General features: G+C 46.8%; 1 pseudogene; it reads right to left on the bottom strand.

The window, feature by feature from the left end:
- The window catches only part of LOC143410722 (inactive carboxypeptidase-like protein X2), a 96,354-nt pseudogene that overhangs the window by 58,791 nt on the left and 16,871 nt on the right, over positions 1-20,692 (bottom strand).

The following is a 20,692-nucleotide window of genomic DNA, read 5'->3' as shown; positions in this document are numbered from 1 at the left end:
CTACCTGTCAGGTCACTGGGGTCATTGCAGGTGGCAAGGTGAGGTGCCCAGCAGCCCTGATCTAGAGCCAGTGTACCTTTATTTAAAGAAACTTCCTATCCACCATTGTGTTTCAAAGAAATGCCGATGTGTGGCAGGAAATTCTCACACAATCAGACTCAAGTTCTTGGTGGTCACATGATACAGTTCTGGTCTTTCCTAGGTGTGTCTGAGGAGAGGCGTTGGCCACACTGGTGGTACCCGCTCGGGATGCTGGGGAGGGGCTCCAGGCTGAGGCTGCTGGGTAAGGAGCAGCACCAGCTCGTGGTCTCGGGCCTCCCACCTGCAGCCCAAGCTGAGAGTGCAGAGCAAGGCAACACCTCTCTCGGCTCAGGGGGGTGAGATGACCTACTTGGGGCTGGTGACAGCAGCCTTCTGGTTAAAGACACTGAGAACAGAGAATGTGGTCTGAGCACTCCAAGAGGCAGAGCACACTTCAGATTGGCTGGAGAGGAGAAAGAAGGAGGGCAGGCACCAATGTGTGAACAGGACTGTCTTCCAGGGGGAGGGAGTCTTAAGACAATCACAGCAACAGCAGGGCACCTGCCGTGTGCCAAGGAAGGACGACCTCAGCTGCTTGACATGAATGTGCTTGCCCAGTCCCCACGACACTAAGCCAACGGCATTATTACTACCCCATGTTACCAATGAGGAAACTGAGGCACAGAAAGGCCAGAAACCTGTCCCAGGACATGCAGCTAGGCAGGTCTGGAATCCTGGTCTCAGTCTGGGCTCCAACTCCAGGGGAGCCCTGGTCAGCCGAGGACCAGAGCTGCCCTGGGGAATGGCTGCTTCCTTCCCCTGCGGGCAGCTCTGGGTGGCTGACCTCTGGAGGAGGTGGGTGAGCAGGGGCTGGTTACGCAGACCTGCCCTGGAAGGACGCTGACCTAGCACTGGAGATGCAGCGGCAACTGGCTGCCTGCTCCTCAGGAGTAGCCAACACAGATGCCAATCGGGGCCAAACCGAGCGGGAGGACTCAGAGCAACAGGGAGTGGGTTTCAGAAGGTGGCCCAAGGACAGCCCCTGGTGCAGAGAGAGTCGAGTCTTCAGGCAGAGGGCAAGGCCATGCAAAGACCCCTGCAGGAGCATGCCTGGTGCAGCTGGGGAAGGAAAAGAGGGTTCTGGCTCCACACACAGTGAGCAAAGGGAATGAGGCCACACAGGGCCTGTGGGCAAGGGGCAAGCTGACCAGGGGCGGCTGCAGGAGGCCTTCCCCACCAGGAAACAGAGAGAGAAAAAGCAGCGGACACCCAGGATGCCTCTAGAAGGTCTCCCAGGGGACCAAAAGGCAGGGGGTGCCCAGAAACCATCCAGAGGCATTTCCAGGGAGCCAGGCTGGGGCGTAAAGCCCCTGAATAAAGCAGGGTGAAGCTTGCACCCAGAACAAGCTCTGCAATTGTTTCCACTTCACACGTGGAATCCCCCGAGAGCTCACTCCTCAGTCAACACCCAGAAAACCACCCAGGAGCCTTGGACGCCATCTTGAGAGCACTATTTGATTTCAAGTAGCTATCTCTGCATCGTTGAAATTTCACATAAGATAGAGGAAATGACTTAGTGCCTGAACTCATAATTGAACTTGAAGATGTTTTTGCTAAAATCCGTTCCCTGACAAGCTCTGCTGTTCAGAGTGACAGTTCTCAAAGAGGTTAGAAAGGAGTTTGGAAACTTCTCTCTCCCCAGCCCCCCACAGGTGCCAAAATTTTCATTTCCCTGTGAAGGGAGGAGACGCAGCGTGACAGTTCTACAAACACACCCACTCTCCAGGAAGGTACCATGTGAGTGAGAAGCCTCCGCTGAGCTCTGCTTCCTGAGCTCCCGCCTGGCCCTGGCGCCTCTTCCCTCCGCACCTTGGCTGCTGCAGTGCTGGGACCCAGACCCACCCTGGAGGATGACCCAGCAGCAAAGGCTGGAGGGGTCCTCAGGGAGCAGAAAACAGATACAGCTGAGCACTGCTGGGTGGGGAAGTGGGACCCCCAGTCAAAGAAGGAGTTTGGCGAGACCCCTGCTTGTCCCCAGCTCTGGGCCAACGTCCTCCAGCTGCTCATCTGCCACAGCCTCTTGTCACCCTCTCTCTTCCTTCTGCTACAGCCCTACTGTCCTGAGCAGCCCCCTCTGCTGAGCCTTGTCCAGCCTGCCCTGCAGACCCCCCCGCAGGGCAAGCACAGAGCAGCAACCCTGAGCCTCGGGGTCCCAGATGTCTGTCCTCTCTACCCTTTGGCTCGCTCCATAAGCCCCCGGCACCCTGACTCCAATCATCACCTTCACTGCCTCATGAAGTCCTCAGATTGGCCTCTGCCCTCCGAGACCAAGTCTCTATCATATTTTATGCCCTCTTTCTCCCAGAGATTCCACCAACTGACTCCAGGCTTTAGCTCCTGCACCCCAGCGTCCCCTAATACAAGTCATGTTCTAGAAGCACACAGTGCCTCCTCCCTGCCTTCCTCCACTGCAACTGCCCGACTCTACCACCCCTGAGGGCATAACAGACAACCCAGTGGGACAAGGACAATTGTGTACCCTCTATAGGCACACACTGAGCCCTCTCTGCAACTGAAGAAATTCCCTGTGCTTTTTCTCAACACGGGTCTTACACTCTCTGCATTTCCACTCCCTAAACCTGCTACTCTCTGAGAGGACCTGCCGCTGCCTTCTCTAAGACTCTACAGCCCTCCAGGAGCAGGCCCTGAGCCCCTCAGCACCGGCTTCCCTGCCTGGACTGCCTCGGGGACCAGGCCTCTATTCCTTTCCAGGCCAAGCTCTCCACTGTGGGTGTCCCTGTGCCCCTCCTGCACCCGTGCCATCACAGACCCCCCTTGTGTCAAGGCCCATGTCTCCCGTCAACCTGATCGTCCCCTCCAGGGCGTGGATGGCTGTCTGACCAGAAAAGGGCAACTTGCCTTTCCTGACCTTCTTCTTCTGACTTGGGTACCTTGGTCTTCTCAGAGTCTCCACTTTCAATGGCACCAGCTTCCTGGGGCTCTGTCAAGCCTGCCTCCTTGGGCACCAAGCCTGGCTCCTGGCAGGGGCTGTGCTCATCCTCCCTAACCAGCCCAACTACTTTACAAATTCAGCAATTAGCCAGCCTTGCTCAGCCCCCACCTTACAAACCCAATGCTGGCTTGCTGGGAGGCGAGACTGTCCTACCTATTAAACAGTTAAAATGTAAAGCATTTGGCTATTTTAAGTTGCCTGTATTTATTCTAAGTTCTTAGAAGCATCTATTCACCTCAAGAAGATTAATTAACTTTTCACTCATCTCACTGGTTATAATTGTAACTCTCATACATCTAATAAACTTTCTGTCATTGGGAAATAAAAGATTGGTTTTATTAGTATACTAACATTTCACTCAAGTGCAATGCAGTAGGAAGGACAATTTATATTGGTAAAAAAATATAAAGCATTCAATGTCATTAAAACAATTGCATTTCATTGCTTTCAAATAGAATTAATTATCTGAAAAATATTAAAACTGGAATTGTAGGCTTGTCAACTTGGCCATGAACTGGCAGTAGGACTATGGTGGCCAAGACTCAAGACCTCACTGCATCTCTGTCTGACGGAAGCTCCTGTCTGTCTCAAGTCAGTGGCACCAACAAGGGGCTGGACTGAAAGCTCACTGCAAACAAGACCCCTTTTTTGCTCATGCTGTGTATATTAGTCCCAATGCTTAGAACAGAGCATTCAGTAGACATCACATAGATTAAAATTAATAAACACATAAAGAGGATGTCGGGAAGAAACATCCATCTAGCAAACTCCAAAGGACCAGCACCCTCTTTCTCTTCCATGTCTATGAATGTTACCAATCAAAATGCAGCACTCTTCGAGAATGGATCTGTTCTGCATGCTTACTTAGAAAAATAAAACTCTAATCCCAGTTCTGGCACAGTTTGTCTTGGCTTGAATCCCACACCTGTCCATGACCTGCAGAACAGGGATGTGGCAATGGGCATCTGATGGTGGTCCAGGATTATCACCTGCATGGAGTCACCTTGGCTGTCCAGTATGCTTTCACACAGAGACACTGGCATGGATCTGTCTTTCAGGGGTGTCCCGTGCAAGGAGAGATGAGGGCCAGGCAGGCAGCATCCCTACCACCCAGAGATCCACACAGAGTCGCCTCACCTGTCTGTATTTTCTAAATATTTTCAAGAAAAATCTTATTTGAGAAAAAGCTCAGTGACTAAAAATAAAGCTAGAAATCCACTGTTGTACATAAACCCAAAGAGGGGCTGAGGGAAGAACCTACCATTTACTGAGTGCTATGTGCTGGGTAATTTTCACACATTATTAATTCCACCTAACCCTCATCACATCTTGATTAGATAAAGAATAATTATCCCTTTTTAGGGAATTGAAAACTGAGGCTCAGAGAAGGAAAATCTCATTACCAGCAAGAGCCATGACATGATTTCAAATCCGTCAGTTCTGCAAGGCAGCCATCTCTATATCTCTGTCATCTCTCAGCCTCTCTTTCCGAGTCCCTTCCTTCTTCCCCTTACATCTGACGCCAGCTGCCAGTCATGTATAGTCATGGGTCATCTCGTTACTATTCAGTGTGAGTGAACCTTCGTGAACTTGCTTCATGCTGGTATTTGTTCATCAGAGTTATTTATAGAGCACCTACTAGATGCCTGGGACCAGACAGGGTCCCAAGGATGCAGAACATCAAGTCCTGCCAGTATCGTCAAGGGTCTCACTGCCCAGTGGAGAGAGAAACAGAAACCAATGGACAGAAGCATTAAAACTGATGCTATCTGCCAAGGGCAGAGTGGGGACAGGACGTGGGGGTTAGAGGAACAACAGCTCTCTTCTCACTGTCAGTATTTAACAATGTCTTTTATTGACGTTCTTTCTGGTCCCGCTGGGTAGTCCTGTTGCCTCTGACATTATTCATGCTTCCAGGAGAAAAGAGCTGAGTACCACAATGTACCCGTGTCCACTGCGGCAGTCCTGGGTGGAGGCAGCCATTCCATGAGGTAAGACACACTGGGACACATCAGGTTTCTTCTTTCCATCATCCCTGAATAATAATTCAACTTGAAATACATTTAGACACTTTTAAAAATCTAACTCTGAAAAGAAATTCTATGAATTCTATGCCTTGCCTTCCCCATTAAATGTTTCTGTCCTGGCCAAACAAGAGAGATAATGCTCCCTCACCGCCTGCCTTGCTCTCCCCAGGCCCTCTGGTGCCTCCAATTGAAATGGAACATGAGCAACGTTCCTACCTTACTCTTATTTCCTAATCCAATGAACGGACTACATGGATCTCCAATGACAGAGGCCAGACAGGTTAATATCTATGCATGAAGGTAAAAATCTCTGCCTCATCCCTTTGGAGAATCTCAAACCACTCTTTGCATCTGAATCTTCATTTTCCCTGAGCAATCCAACTTCCGTGACCCCTCCCCCTTTGAAGACTCCCATCTTTCAGAATCTAAACAGTAAAGACAATTATCATGGCAGTAAGCCACTGAGGAGAGCAGAAGGCAAGCTGCAGAACAAAAGCCGGCACCCAGGCACACGCTCAAAGAGTCACTGCAAAGCTGAGTAAAGGAGACGCGTCCGCAAGGCAACACAGATACGTCACCAAATGCTGTCCAAGGGCACGAATGATTCCCACTCTGGAAATTCATTTGAAGGAAATAATTTAAATGAAGAAAAGTGCAATGTGCTATGTGACAGCAGAAAAGGCATGGCTGAGTAAATTATAGGCCATTAACAATGATCATTATGAAGCCACAGTCACAGCACGAAACACGTTACCGAGATATTAAGTTAAAAATAACACCACTGGATACGCAATATGAAGGCCATATGTAAAAAAAATCTGTCTTCATAATGACAGTGGGATCCAGGATAATGTTTTAAAATGCTGCGAGATGCTACAATATCCTCTGAATAATAAAAAGAAATTGAGAGGAAAACAGGTGATGAGTCATGGCCTGACAATTGTCACTGTGTGATACAATGTCCCCTTTGCAGGGACAATGACAGGTGGTTAAATGTGAGTACAGAGACCAGGTTCAGCTCTTTTATCCTGGGTTATTATTAACGTCGACCTCTCCAGAAATTAATCTCACTGGCAAGTTACACACTGATCTCACCTGGTTGCCAACAGGTAATTCATAAATATTGAAGGATGCCAAGAAATGGAACTGGAGAGGGCTGCAGGTATGTGTGAGGGGGAGGACACTTCAGCCAGGGGGGCCTTGGTAGAGGGTCACGACCAGTCACAGTGTCACCATGTGGGTATCTGTGTCCTTGGCGTTCAGCGCGGGCCCAAGGTTAGAGGAACCAGAAGCATGCTCATTCAAATTCAGCAAGTGTGGAAGTCCTTCCCAGGCCAGCATGCCCAGGTCCCTGTATGCCCTGTTCACAGGGTGGTGACACAGGAGGTCTCCTGAAGTGTCAGCTGCACTTCCACCTCCACAATTAGCCCAGGGCTGGGCCGAGGGGAAGGTGGATGGTTTCATATGTGTCTGTTGTTTGTTGTCATAAAATATACATGACACAAAATGGATCATCTTAACCCCTTTCAAGTGTGGAGACTGTGGCACTAAGTATGGTCCCAGTGATTTGCAACCGTTGCCATTTCACCCTCCCCACATGAAACACTGTACACTCAGCTTCCAACCCCACTGCCAGCCCCTGGAAGCCATAGTCCACTTCTGACTCCACGCATCCCACTACGCTGGGTCCTTGTGGAAGAGGAACGCATAGCTGTTGCTCTTGGTGACTCACTGATTGGACCTAGCACAAGAGCCCCAGGTCCATCCACATGCAGTGTGTGTCAGCATTCCCCCCTCTCTAAGCTGAACACAGCTCCCCTGGAGGCACATGCCATGGGATGGGGCTCTCAGGGGCTGTTCCTCTAGGAAGTACCATCAAGTCACACTCATATTGCCCCAGCTCGACCCCACACTCAATTCTGAGAAATGGCCTTGCATCTCAGACCAGACCTCAGACCAGGTCACTGGTACAACTTCTCGAGTATTCCTTCACTTAGGAAGCTGTCAAGGCTTCTGGCCCTTCTTCTCAGAGTGTGAATGGTTCATACCCTCCAGCCCAGGACAAGCTCACTGCTTGTCCAGAGTTCCCACCTAGGCCTGTGCTTGTGCACCTGTCTGGATTGTGCCATGGATCCAAGATGGCAGCCACTTGCCTACGGCTTTGTTTGGATTGTACTTTTGCCTACTTTATCCTACCTTCCAAGTGGATCCTGCTCCCTGCTGTACGTAGGAAGGTGTCTTTCTAGGAGATGAACCTTTGATCCAGTCCACATTTCGATTTTCTATTTTTGCATTACCCGTTGCCAGATATCTTGCTCCAGCCTCCCATCTGTCGAAACCCTCCAACACTAGACTGAGGACACAGAGCCCCAAAAGCACAGATGCAGGCCACTTACAGCCAGAGTGAGTTCCGTCCCTGCGTGATGACCCCCGTGAACCTGGTCAGGCGCCTGGCGTCCACTTCAATCCACTGATGAAGGTCATTCCTACCTGCGCACCATGCACCGTCGTAAAAATCATTTTCATTAATGCCTGCCTGGAAAGAAAAGAAGGGTGTGTTTCAGAAAGACCTTAACTGAAGAACAGTAAGACAAACATTTTCCTCAGGCTGAGAGGAGGAAGGTGAGATAGGAGAAAATTATCAAGGGGATAAAGGAAAACAGCAATTGTGCCCTCAAATCCTCTTTCTAAGTCACAAAAGGGAGTTGCTCTGTACTAACAAGTTGGAACTATCTCAATGTGGTATGTCCTCTTCTTGCCCAGTGTGAAAGATGAAATTTAATGAGTTCTCCTATTACTCATTCATCCAACACACAAAAAATGTCTCCCACACCCCAGCCCACACACGCCAGGTGCTGGGGAATCAAAGGTGAATCATTCCATCTCAAAATTTCACCATCCAGGCAGGAAGGAAGACGTTATGAAAACATAAATCAGAACCCAGCAGGACAAGTGCTATTCCAGGAATATGGACAAACTCCCATGAAGCTTAAGGGTAGCACAACAAATCTCGGGAGACCACACAGAAAGCCCCAAGGTGAGGGGGTACTTGAACTGGGTGCTGAGCTGGGTGCTGAGGTTGTTTACCGAGTAAAAAATCTGTCTGGTAGTGTCTGACTTATTTGATGTGCTCAGTATCTGTTACTATTATTACCAAAAAATCTTTGGCTCTGAATTTCCAAGGCAGGTGAAGTTTCTGTTCTGAAAATTTGCCAGCAGTGTTACCATTTGAAGAGATGAGACCTTGACCAAAATAAATAAATAAATAAGGACATTGAAGCCAAAAGAAGCATCTGGGTTTACCAGACCATTCTGCATTGACTCTGCTTCTCCATGGCTGTTTCTCAAGGACCTAATGAATGAGATGTCTGGACAGAGAATGGCAGGTCAGCTCACGCTCCCTGCCTCGACTCCAATTCTGCACAGGGCCTGACTTTTAATGGGCATCAGGAAGGTGCAGTTCACCGTACAGTGACATCATGGCCAAAGGGTTCCTGCGAACCAACAGAGGCTTTGTATCAGGACCACCCTGTGGCCTGCGCAGTCCCAGGCCACCCTGACACCCACCTCCGTGAACTCTGAGGGAAAATGCTGGAGTACAAACACAGCACTGACGCCTCACATGAGGGCCAGCGTCAGAAGCTGCTTGTCAACAGAAACCCACATCTCCATAACCAGATGGCCTTGGAGACGTCTGTGAGGACCCCGAGGGGCTGCAGGTTCTGCCTTTGAGAACCGTCAGAGAAAGTCTGCTCTTATCACGTGTGTGTCACAAATGCTCCCGTGTACTGGTGACATGCTAATTCTTAGGAAGTGGTGGGGCCTCTACTCAGCACAGCATCTCAGCTCCCAGCCCGCCATCCAGCAAGGAGGCCCAGAATCCAGCCGGAGGGCTGTAATTATGCCCCTGCTTCCTTTCTGCACTGGAAGGTAATTACCCTGCTAATGACAGAGATTTGCAACACATTAATGACCTACAATATCACAACTCAGCTCCTCTCATGAAGCCCTAACATGCATTTACTGTTTGTTTTCCTCATCAACCACAGGCGAGACTGCAGTTTAGAATGGTCCCATTCATTTAGCAAAGCAAACCTTCACTATGCCTCTGCCATACGTCAATTATTGGTCCAGGGAACAGGGACATAAAAATGAACAATGTGTGAAGCCCTGTCCTCTGGTTGGCAGATGAATTAGTCTACTCATACTGCCATCTTCAAATTAGCCATCACACAGAGCTCTGGCTCTGAGGTCCCCCTACCTGGCCGGCCAGGAATCCTAACTTGGCCACTGAAATGCAGTGGGCCCCAACTTGAGCCTTGGTTTCTCCCTCTGTCAGTATGGAAGCAATGATCATTTTTCCCTGAGGATGTTGGTTGTGTTTACAACTGGGTCTGGCACATAGGGTGAGCTCAGAGTTTGTACTCCATAAACATTACTTATCAAAATATTTAAAGCAGTGTAATTCAGTTAGCCCTGGCAAAATGTGGAAATGTGGATGGTTTATGAATTTTCTCAAGTTTCACAAAATTCCAGGGAATTCTGCAACTAATTTCAGTTAACTTCTGTCATATTTTCTACAACTTCAAACACCCAGAACAGAATTATACAGAACTTGAAGAAAAAGGAGACCCATAACATTAAAGTCCTTCACAGGAGTCCAATGCTGCCCCTCTGGGGTGTTTGGAAATGTCTGGAATCATTTTTGACTGTCCCTACTGGGAGTGAGGGTGTCCCTGCCTCCACTGGGTAGAAGCCGGGGATGCTTGTTGGACATTCCACAGTCACAACCTACAGTGCACAGGAAAACTGCCACCGTGCTAAACAGCCTGGCCTAAATGTCCAGGAGGCCAAGGTTGTATAATCCTGGCCTAAGGCAAAGTCAACTACCACAGAGCTGCCCTGTGGCTTGAGATGTTTACTATATGGAATCCCAGAAGCCTGGATGGAAGAGCTATCCTCAGCTATTAAATCAACATCTACTGAACAGGATTCGCAATTAAATTTAAGGTTCCTGGTTTGCTAGCTAGGAGATTTTGCCTCCGCTGTCAATCTCAGTTCTTTCTGAAGACACCAGTCAATTAAATGCAATTCAGAGTCAGGGGAATGGAGAGTCCTGCCTGAAGATGACTCATTGCAAGGTGACAGCTACCTCCTTAAAATCAATTTCTGAACTTAAAGGACAAGCACCTGGGAGAATTTAGTGAAAGAGGAGGTACCAGGCTCAGAGATGTCACCAAATTGTGCCACACTGCAACATGCAATATTTATAAGATGCCTCTGAGGAACCAGGAAGAGAGCACATTTGTCCCTTTCTGGTTAATCATACAGGGAAACACTTGAAAATTTTAGGAGAAATTTTAATTGAGAGTTGTTGAAATAAAAAGTTTGATTCTTAAATGTATGATTTAACACTGTAAGATTCATTCTACTATAGCAGCAAATTAACTGAGGATTAATGTAATTTTCTCAAGGTGATGAAGTTATGTGCATCATTTCTTTACCTTAAAGAATTAATGCACCTAACAGAGTAAGTTTTATAAAAGATAAATGTGGCAGTCACTAAGACTATAACAAAGAGAAAACCTGACATTATCTATTTAAGATCAACCAAATAGAATTTCTCCACTTCGAGAGGATGGAGGAAATATCTTATTTTTTTTCCGTGTTCTTTTCTCGAGTTTCCTCCCAAAGAAAAAAAGATATAGAAATAGAACCTCAAACTCTGGCAAAAAAATAGAAGGCATTTATAATCCAATCCCTCAGACTCAGGATGCTGTTAAGCCAGTTTCTGTTATACAACATAAATCTGTGCTTGTCAAACAATCCTCAAACACCTTAAACAGCTAATAATTGTTCAAATATTTATGAGCCCCACAGAGGAGATTTATGTTAAGCTGCTTGACAAGGAACAAGAGCCTGTGCAGGTCCAAGGAACATTCTGTTGAAACAAATATTGCCAAGACATCAATACTTTCCTAGCATTTTTCATAACGGACTTTTGCACCTGCTCATTTCCCTAATTATCCCCGAAGCTTTACACTTTCAGAGAGAGAACGAAAATGGAATTTTTTGAAAGATCAGTAATTTGAAAAATTAGCTTCTATATAAAGAAAAATACATACTCAGGCACAGCCATTTCTAAAAATACGGTCTGGAGATGGATGCTTAGAGAGAGATATCAAGTTGTTATGGCAACTATGATTATAATTATGAAGCTGGAGGGTTTTCCCGTTCATTACTATGTTGAGATGTGGTGATTTAAATGGCAGCGTCCTTTGTAATATCCTCAATCTCATTGCTACATAATTACCCACTTCATATTTAATCTTCGGTGTGTTTGTTCTTACTCCCATGCCCTGTGGAGTTGGCATCTTTTGACAAGCCTTATTCTTAGTTCATGGGTCCCACTTGCACCTCAGCTCCTCTCCCCACCATTGCCTCTACTCTGTGATTTCATTTTCACTTTGACCTCTGGGGAGACTTGCTTGGGCATGAGCTATCCATTTGTAAACAAGAAGACACTGTTATGAAAGTTAAGAAACCACCCCAACAGACATGTGGGGAGATGCTCAACTCAGAAGAGCCAGAGCCTGCTGGGCATCCTAGGAAATCCAGAATTTCTTGTTCACCTACTGTGTGCAGGGTTATTTACAGCAGCAATGATGTTTCACCTCTGTGTTGGCTTTCCTGTGTGCACCCCTGGGTCTGCAACCCTCTTGCGCTCCTGTATACTGGAGGCACCCCCTTGAGGCCTGAGGTCCAGTGTCCTCTGGTTTCTGATTGGCATTGGCCAATGGGAGGTGCCACCAGGAGGTAGGAAGATGAGAGAAAGGAGAGGAGGTTTGAGTATTTCTTCCCCTTGACCCCAACCCTTTCCCATCCCTGCCCCTGGGGACCTGCTGGTGGCTGCATTTATTCACTATCCTGGAGTCCTCTTTCTCAGCCCCAGTTTTGGAAGCTTGTGGGTGGTAATGACTTCCTGCAGGCCTGAGCCTGCAACAACTAGGTTCTGGTACCTCAGTATCCTTCACGTGTCCCCTCATCCCTGCCCACACCTCTGAGCTTCGGTCATCTGTGTGTGCCACTCTTTCCTGCTGGTCTCTGCTGGTTGATATACTCCTCCCAAAGCACTAAGAGAGGAGAAATAAGTCTCCTCTGTCTTGCAGCTGACTAGAATAGTTAAGTCACTTGTTGAAGGACACCTAAATAACAAGTCACAGAGTTGAATGAACCTCCAACTGTTTGGGTCCAGAACCTCTGTTCCACCATGTATGCTGCAGCCTCAGGCCAAGGGAGTGCCTGCCCACACATGGCCTGAGATGCATTCGGGCAGAGCAGCTGAGTGCAGGTGGAGCATGAGCCCTCCACAGTGGTCACCAGTTGGGGTGGCTTTAGACCCCAGCATTTCTCTAGCTCCTCCTTTCAATAAGATTTCTTAAGGTTTAAGTCCCTCCAAGTTAAAAATTCTGGGGCTGTTTCTGTTGTCACTGAATGCACAAAGCCCAAGAGAAAAGAAGCAATAACCCTTTTGGAGTCTCCATTTTCATGAAGAGGAACTCCAGGTGAGAAGCCAAGACACAAGACTTAGGAAGATACCACCCTCTCTCCAGCCCATCATCTCCACATGCATGGAACAACTATGTTCCAGCCCAGAACCAGAAGAAAGGGTCAGGAAGGCCTGAAGCTCAAGCACCTTACCCTTTATCCCCTGTGCCAGGGTCACGGCTCTGAACAGCATCAGCGAGTGCTACTGGTATACCCATCTGGAGAGCCAAGAACAGCCAGGCCTATAAGTCCATGGTAAACAAAACCCCAACAGGGGTCCCCGTGGAGACTCTGAAGTGGGGCCTTTCTGCTCTCTCCCACACCAACCACCCACTGAGCCAGACAGAGGGAAACTAAAAAGATTCAAAGCTTTGTGAACCTAACAAATTTGTAAGTCTAATAAATTCCCAGAAAAAAAAATGCTAGGTTTGACATGAGAAGAGAGAACCCAAACAGAATAATATTAAAGGAATTGAAATGGGAGTCAGCCAACTCTGCAAAAAAAAAAAAAAAAGTTCTAAGTAGTTTTTCAGGTGAATTTGCCAAGCTTAAAAAAGATATGGGTTTTTTCCCCAGAATGGAAGAGTGAAACCTATTATCTTATCATTTTATTAGGCTAATGTGACCTTAATACTAAAACCAGAGAATGAAAATGTCAAAAAATAATCAAATAGGTTTATTTTGTTTTACACATAGTTGCAAAAATGTCTAAGTCAAATATTAACTAACAACTAATTTTTAAAAAATTAAGATATAATCATATAGGCTTTATTTTAGAAATACAAGGATGGTTCAACCATAGAACATCCATGTAATTCATCATATCAATAGATCAAAAGAAAGCATTTTTTATAAACTCCAACATCTCTCTTGAAAAGAAACTTTTAGCAAACTATAAATGAAAGGAAACTCTTGATAAGGTTATAAAATAAAAATTTATAGCAAACATAATAATTAGTTGAACAAGTTTAGATAAACTCTCTGGAAGACCTGATTTAAGGCTGGGATATCATTTCTTGATCCTGTACATTATGGCCAAAGCTCATAGGGAAAGAAAAAGATACCAAAAAAATGTAAATTTCAGAAGAAAATAAAAATATATTTATTTTACAGGTTAAACAGTCAGGAAAAACCAACAGAAATATCAGACAAAATAAGACTTAGTTTTACAAGATTGTTTGATCAAATATGAACATTAAAAAATCAATTCCATTACTCTATACTAGTAATAACCAACCAGAAAATGTAATACAACATAGAATCATTTATAATATCAGCTAACCTATGAATTATTTGGAATTTATTAGCCAAGAATACAGAAGAAAGCAAGAATCCTATAACAAGGCAATTTTGAAACTTTAGTCAAAGTCATAGAAAATTTATTGAACAAAAAAGCAAGATACCCTTGCTCTCATGTAGGACAACTTGGCAAGATACAGATTCAGTTCCTCCCCAACAAATTGATCTGTGAATAAATTAATCATAAGAATAAATAAAGTATATGCAATCAAAATTCCAGTTTTTTAAGGAACTCTAAAATGCATAAGGAAGGAAAGTGTCCTCAAACAGCTTAAATAGTGTTGATTTACCCACCTAGAAGTTAAGCCACATCACAAAGCCATATTCAAAAATATAAAGAAGGAGAAAGAAAGAGGGGGAGAGGAAATGAGGAGGAGAAGGGAAAGGAAGGCAGGAAGAGAAGATGAAAGGAAGGTTTTTGCTCAAAAATAGGCCACGGTCTAATGTATGTGAAGAGAGAACCACATGCCGACTTCTGTGGCGTATTTGGGGATGATACATTCATTATGTGAGAACATGACAGGTCAAGGTGATTCTTTACTCTGTGGCCAGGAGAAAACCCAACTCCACATAGAGAAGTGAAACTGGATCCTTACCTCACACCACACAGAAAGGGGACTCCAGATGGTCTGAAGAATTAAACATGAAAATGGGAAACATAAGATAAAAAGGAAAATGTTTTTGCATCCTACAGATGGAGACGAACTTCTTAAATAAAATCTCTATAAAAAGTGAATGTCTGTGATCCATAAGGAAGAGAAAGGGGAATCCCAGTAGAAAAATGGGCAAAGGCCCAGGCAGAAGAGAAAACTGAAGTTTGATCCCTGAAAATGAGAAGCACTTAGGAGCCAGAGAAAGGCATATTTGAATGAAGAAATGTCATCTGACAGCTACCAGCTGGGCAAGCATCACAAACTGGATGGCATCAAGTGCTAGAGATGATGTGGGACAGGAGGAGCACTGCTGGTGAGGCTGCAAGAGTGTCCCATCCAGGGCTGGGCTGGGGCTCAGTGGTGGAGCACTTGCCTCACATGTATGAGGCACCGGGTTCAATCCTCAGCACCACATAAAAATAAATAAATAAAGTAAAGTACTGTGTCCATCTATGACTTAAAAAAAAAAAAGTGTCCCATCTGGAAAGCACATGTGTGTCCCTTGATGAATCCCAACATTCACATTTGTCACCACTGAATGCTGACCACTGCCCTTCTGCATCTGCAGGCTCCATATCCACAGATTCAACCAACCTCAGATCAAAAAATATTTGGAAAGAAAAACAATTGCATCTATATTGAACATGTACATGCTTTTTGTTTGCAGCATTCTCTAAACAATATGGTATCACAACTGTTTGCAGAGCATTTATGATGTATTAGGTATAAATAACCTAGTATTCAGGAGGTTGTGCATGAGTCCTATGCAAATACGATACCCTTTTATATAAGGGACGTGAACTTCCACAGTATCTGCAGGGGGACTGCAAAATTGTGTCCCCTTATCCTTGTGGATGTGGTGGCACATGCCTGAAATCCCAGCTGCTCTGGAGGCTGAGGCAGGAAGATTGCAAGGTCAAAGACAGCCTCAGCAATGTCAAGGTGTTAAGCAATTCAGTGAGACCCTGTCTCTAAATAAAGTACAAAATAGGAGTGGGGATGTGGCTCAGTGGTTGAGTTCAATCCCTGTACCCGCCCCTCCCCCCAAAAAAATGACTATCCTTGAATAAAAGAAAATGTCAGAGATCATGAGCTCAATGAAAATGAAAAAATATACCTGAGAAAAATTTTTTCCATTAAATGTTTGTGCCGATAGGGATTTATTTGAATATTACATTAACTCAGGACACACATCACTAAATAATTTCTACATGTTGTCATTCGATAACATAAAACTTAGGTCAATCAACATAACTGTTTTTTTTTTCTTTTCCACTGAATTGAATAAGCCAATCATTTTTATGGCAATATCTTCCAGAGTCAGCCCAAATTAATTATTGGGAAAAGTGGATTAACCTTTTATTCTTCCACACTTTCTGATGGCCTCAAGGGAATGAGATACATGACAGATAAGCAAGCAAATGTACGGATTAGAAGCAGGTGTAAAATGACCCCCTACCATCCAAGGACTATGTTACATAAATGCCCCATTCAGTAAGAAAATTAGATTTCCCAATAGCGGAGCTACTATTACCAAAAGGAGAGACACAATAGTTCATTACATCCAATTACTTCTATCCTCAGGGGCACAGTCAGGAAAAACATTTTTTTAAAAGTCTTAACATCATTTCTTTGAACCTGGATTTCACCGAGGTCTTGCCCCCATGTTGTAGATCACTCGCTGAGCTCTAGCCTGCTTTGAGGGAACCAGGCATCAAAGGTGGGAGCTTGGAGCAGCACGGACATTGTTTTCCTTCCACCCAAGCTCTTTAATCCCTCCAGATGCAAACGAAGGTAAGTTGTCACATGGGTTGATAAACTCTGTCACTAAGACTCCATTTCTAAGAAGATTAATGTTCCAAGTCCAAGACCTGATGCTCTGGGTATGCAACTTACACTGGCAACCTTTGCCACAGTCTGGGTAAAATTCTTACCACTTTTTCAAATCTAAGTGTGTTTGTCAGCTTCTCATTGCTGTGACCAAAACACCTGACCAGAACAGCTAAGAGGAGGAAAACTATTTGGGGATCAATCTCTGGTCAGCAGACTACATCACTCTGGGCCTGACGTGAGGCAGGACATCGTGGTGGAGGAGTGTCACAGAGGAAGCAGAGAGAGAGTGCCCGTGGAGCCAGGTCCTAAACGTAACCCCCGTGGTTCTCCCCTAGGGACCTGCTTCCTCCAACCCTGCCCCACCTGTCTGTGGCTACCACCCAGAAATCCATCCAGACTTATTAATGCAGCAAATGGATCAATCCACTGATTAGGTCACAACTCTCATAATCTAATCATGTCACCTCTGAACATTCCTGATTTCCATGTGAGCTTTGGGGGATACCTCATATCCAAGCCATAACACTAAGCTTTTCAAACCCCAGTGGATAAGATAGAAAGCATTTTTGTCCTTATTGTTTGAGTGTTCTATCACAAAGGTGAATGAGGGTGTTAAATGTTATGGAGTGTGTTTAAATGTTATAATTTAATAAAGAAACAAATTCTGCATGGAGGTATCTGAACCAGCAGTGGCCTATTTGAGGACATGTACAGGCAGGTGACAGGCCATCAGCTCAGTGTGGGCATGAGGCCTCCCATCCTGACTCCACCCTGCCAGCTGCACAACCTGAAGCAGGTATGACTGCCAGGTGACATGACCCCATGACAACCTCATAGAGAATGATGGTGAGATTTTAATGAGATAATGTGCATAAAACTTGCCATATACTGTCTTATTCTGTTTGGTCCACCAAACAAAATACCATAGATTCTGTGGCTTATAAACAGCCGCAGTTTAATTCTTACAGTTCTGGGGGCCAGGAAGTCCATGATGGAGGCATCAGCAGATTCAGCGTGTGGTGAGGGCCCGTTTCATAGATGGTGCTTTCTCATTGTATGCTCATATGGTGGAAAAGGCAAAAGAGCTCCCTCCACCTGTTCATAAAGATATGAATCCCACTCACAAGGGCGCCTTCCTCTTGATCTAATCATCCCTCAAAGGCCCCACTTCCTGACACCATTGGCCTGGGGGTGAGGATTCCAAGGGTGCATTTGGCCCACAGAGCCTGGTGAGCACTCAGCAAGGGTTTGCAGCTGCTGTTTATCCCTGCCGTCGTTACTGTTTGTCCCATCAGCGTGAGGTGCAAGCTGTCACTGCCTCCTGAGGAAGACACCCTCTGCACCATGCCCTTACATTCTCTGCCTGTCACTACCTGGAGTGTTCTGGGACCCTCCTCTCTCAGTGGACTCCTGCTCTCACGTGGAGCGCTGCCAGGGCCGGCAGCTGGCAAGCTCCTGTTTCTCTGAGCCTGAGCTCCCCAGCTCCCTCCCTGTGCATGGATCTCATGTGGAGGCAGAGGACTCTGAAGTGGTTCCTGCTAATGGATGGCTGCATCCAAGGGAGCAGGTATCTCTACCGCATTAGAAGGTGCTCAGTAAGTGTGGTTGAATGTCTGGGGAAACGATTTTGAGAGTGAGGTCCAAAATCGGATTCTCCTCTGCATCCTGCCCAGGGACGCGCCCCCCACCCCGGGTTTGGCATGCAGTGGGTGCTCTACAAAGGTTCACATAGAAGTTGACTTTCCAGGTCTGCCTGGACTGCACTCCCTCTGAGTGCCTCCTCCCCAGCCTTTATCTCAGCAGGGACCAAGGCCACCTGCCCTGCTGCCCTGCTCACCCCACCCAGCCTCAGGTCCCTCCTGGCATCAGTGGAGTCTGCTCTGGGGCTGGGACAAATCCTGGTATTCCCGTGAGACTGGGCTGTGGCCCTTCCTTGTCCCACAGTGGGGAGCCCTGAGACTTAGGACCTGAGGACTTCATAGTGTGCAGTGTCCTCAGGTGGCACAGCCACTTGAAACTTTAGGTCTCATTCTCCAAGAAGCAAAAGCTGGTGCAAAACCAATTAATTTTTTGAACAGCCAAGAGAGCCAAATTAAGCTAACTGCCAGGCACAGCTATTGTGTGACAGAAGTTGGGATTCACTGGGGAGGCTCTGATGATATCACCTCTCCTATCGGCCTTTGCAAGGTCTCAGCATGATCGAAACCCCACCTCAGTGAATCAGCTTTGGACAAAACAGTAGATGAGCTTAGGAAGCAAGATGAGAACAGCCTAATCATTAATATCAGTAAACACTGTTTTCTTTTCCAAACACAACAAGCTCTCCAGTTATTAGTTACATGAATAAGATGATTTTCATATTTCAGGTCTCAATTTAAAGTGCATTTCCTCAGGGAGCCCTTTCCAGAAAATTCTATCTGGAGACTCCCTCTACAGGGCCTCTCTGCCACCTTGAGGATAGTGTTCATGCTCTGTCCCCGAGACTCTGCTGGGTTGCCCTGGCCAGGCCTGCCTTCCTGCTCTCTCCACTTGTCACTCACCAGCCATGAATACTGGAGTGAGGTCACACCACCTCATGGCTCCCCACACCCTTGCTCCCTGACTTCCCACTGCCAGCAGAGGCCTCACCAACTCCAGCCAACCCCTGACAACTTCTCCTTCATCTCCCCTTCCTGACTCCCAACCTGGCACATTTCACTCCAGAAATCTTCCTCAGCCAACGCCAGCAGACCACGTGCTGATCTCCCTCTCTAAGTGTATGGAGCCTCAGTCTCCTGGTGTGTAAAATGGGACCCTCAGGCCTGCTCGGCTCCCCCAACTGGAAACGCTGCACCTATGTCAGGGCTGGTGCTAAGTAAAGTTAGCCATGCCCCTGCCCATCCACCCAGGCACCTCCCACGCAGTGGGTAGGGAGTCTTTCTTCCTTTAGACAGCTATGGGATCTTGATGGTCTGCCAAAGCACGTCCCCAACACCCCAACCACATGTGGTGTCAGCCCCAGCAGCTCCTTCTGAGCTCCTGGACACGACAGAGCAAACCTTAAACTCAATCCAGAAGCTGTACCACATCATAAACCTCAAAATGCACATCCCCCACTGTGGGACACAGAACCAACAAAGGGACCATAAATAAGTACCACCATCTTGCCCACTCAACCCTGAATACCCTAACTTGGCTCCAAAGGAATATGGGGAGGCTTCCAAAGATAAGGAGTCTCTGCAGGAAGCATCTCCCATGGTTAGGAGTCAAGCCACTCTCATGAATTTTCTAGAAGAGAAGCAGGGTCCCAAACCACTGAGACCAAGAAGCAGGGAAGGCAGCCCAGGATGGTGCAGAGAGGACACCCTGGCTGCCTCCCATGAGGCTGCCTCCCTGGCGAGGCCCAGCTCTCGTTCTCCAGGGAAATGCCTGTGATCAGTCTGGAGTCACCGCTGGGATTCGTGAGTCTCTACCCTGCAGGTTCATGCTGAGAGGCACCTGTAGGAACCTGGGCAAGGTGTTTGAGTATATTTTCTAGGTAATCCGACTCCAGAAGGGCTCCCTTCAGCCTGGAATGTTTGCCAGAGGCTGCTGCCCAGGTGGGGACACCTGCTTCTGGGGCCAGAGTGATTTGCAAAGGTAATTAACACTCATGCTGAAATGGAGAAGGTGCTTCTAATCACAATGGCTATTTTTTAAAGACCTCCTAATGGAAAACTCTTTTCTTTTCAAACCACACACAGCTTTTAGTAATTGGAAGAGAGACCATTATTCAAGTCAGATTGTGCTTTTTTTCTCGAACTTTTGTGCTTTGTAAGATCATGAAAATGCATTTACTTGGGGCTGACCATAGTGAGAGCAAGCAGCATCACCCGGGAGGGTCCTCACAGTGTGCTTCATCACTCATGCAGGGGAGGGAGATGAAGTCACCCACTCCAAGGCCCACACTGTCCCTCTTGGCATCACCTGGTGAGGTAGAGCCCTCCTACCCCGACAGGACCAGGTGGCCTCTCCCCTCACCCCTCTCTGCCCCAGCCCTCCCCTGTAGCCTTGACCTCCTGGAGAGGTGATCCTCATTTGCAGGCCTGTTTGCCTGGAGGCTGTAGCTTCATCCCACAGCCAGGCTCCCAGGCCTGCCCAGGGGCTGGCTCTCTGTGAGCACTGACATCACTGAACAATTATTTTAAAATGTTTCTTCCACTGTTTCCATCAGAGAGTCACAGATACCCTCCCCCAGGTCCCTATGTGCAGCGTCAAATAGTGAGCACATGCTTGGTGCCAAGAGAGGTACTGGACCCTGCCAGGGACCACGCTGATGG

This window comes from Callospermophilus lateralis, chromosome 11 (genome assembly GCF_048772815.1).
Source record: "Callospermophilus lateralis isolate mCalLat2 chromosome 11, mCalLat2.hap1, whole genome shotgun sequence".
In the NCBI taxonomy this organism is placed as follows: Eukaryota; Metazoa; Chordata; class Mammalia; order Rodentia; family Sciuridae; genus Callospermophilus; species Callospermophilus lateralis.
This window is presented reverse-complemented; position numbering and strand designations above follow the sequence as displayed.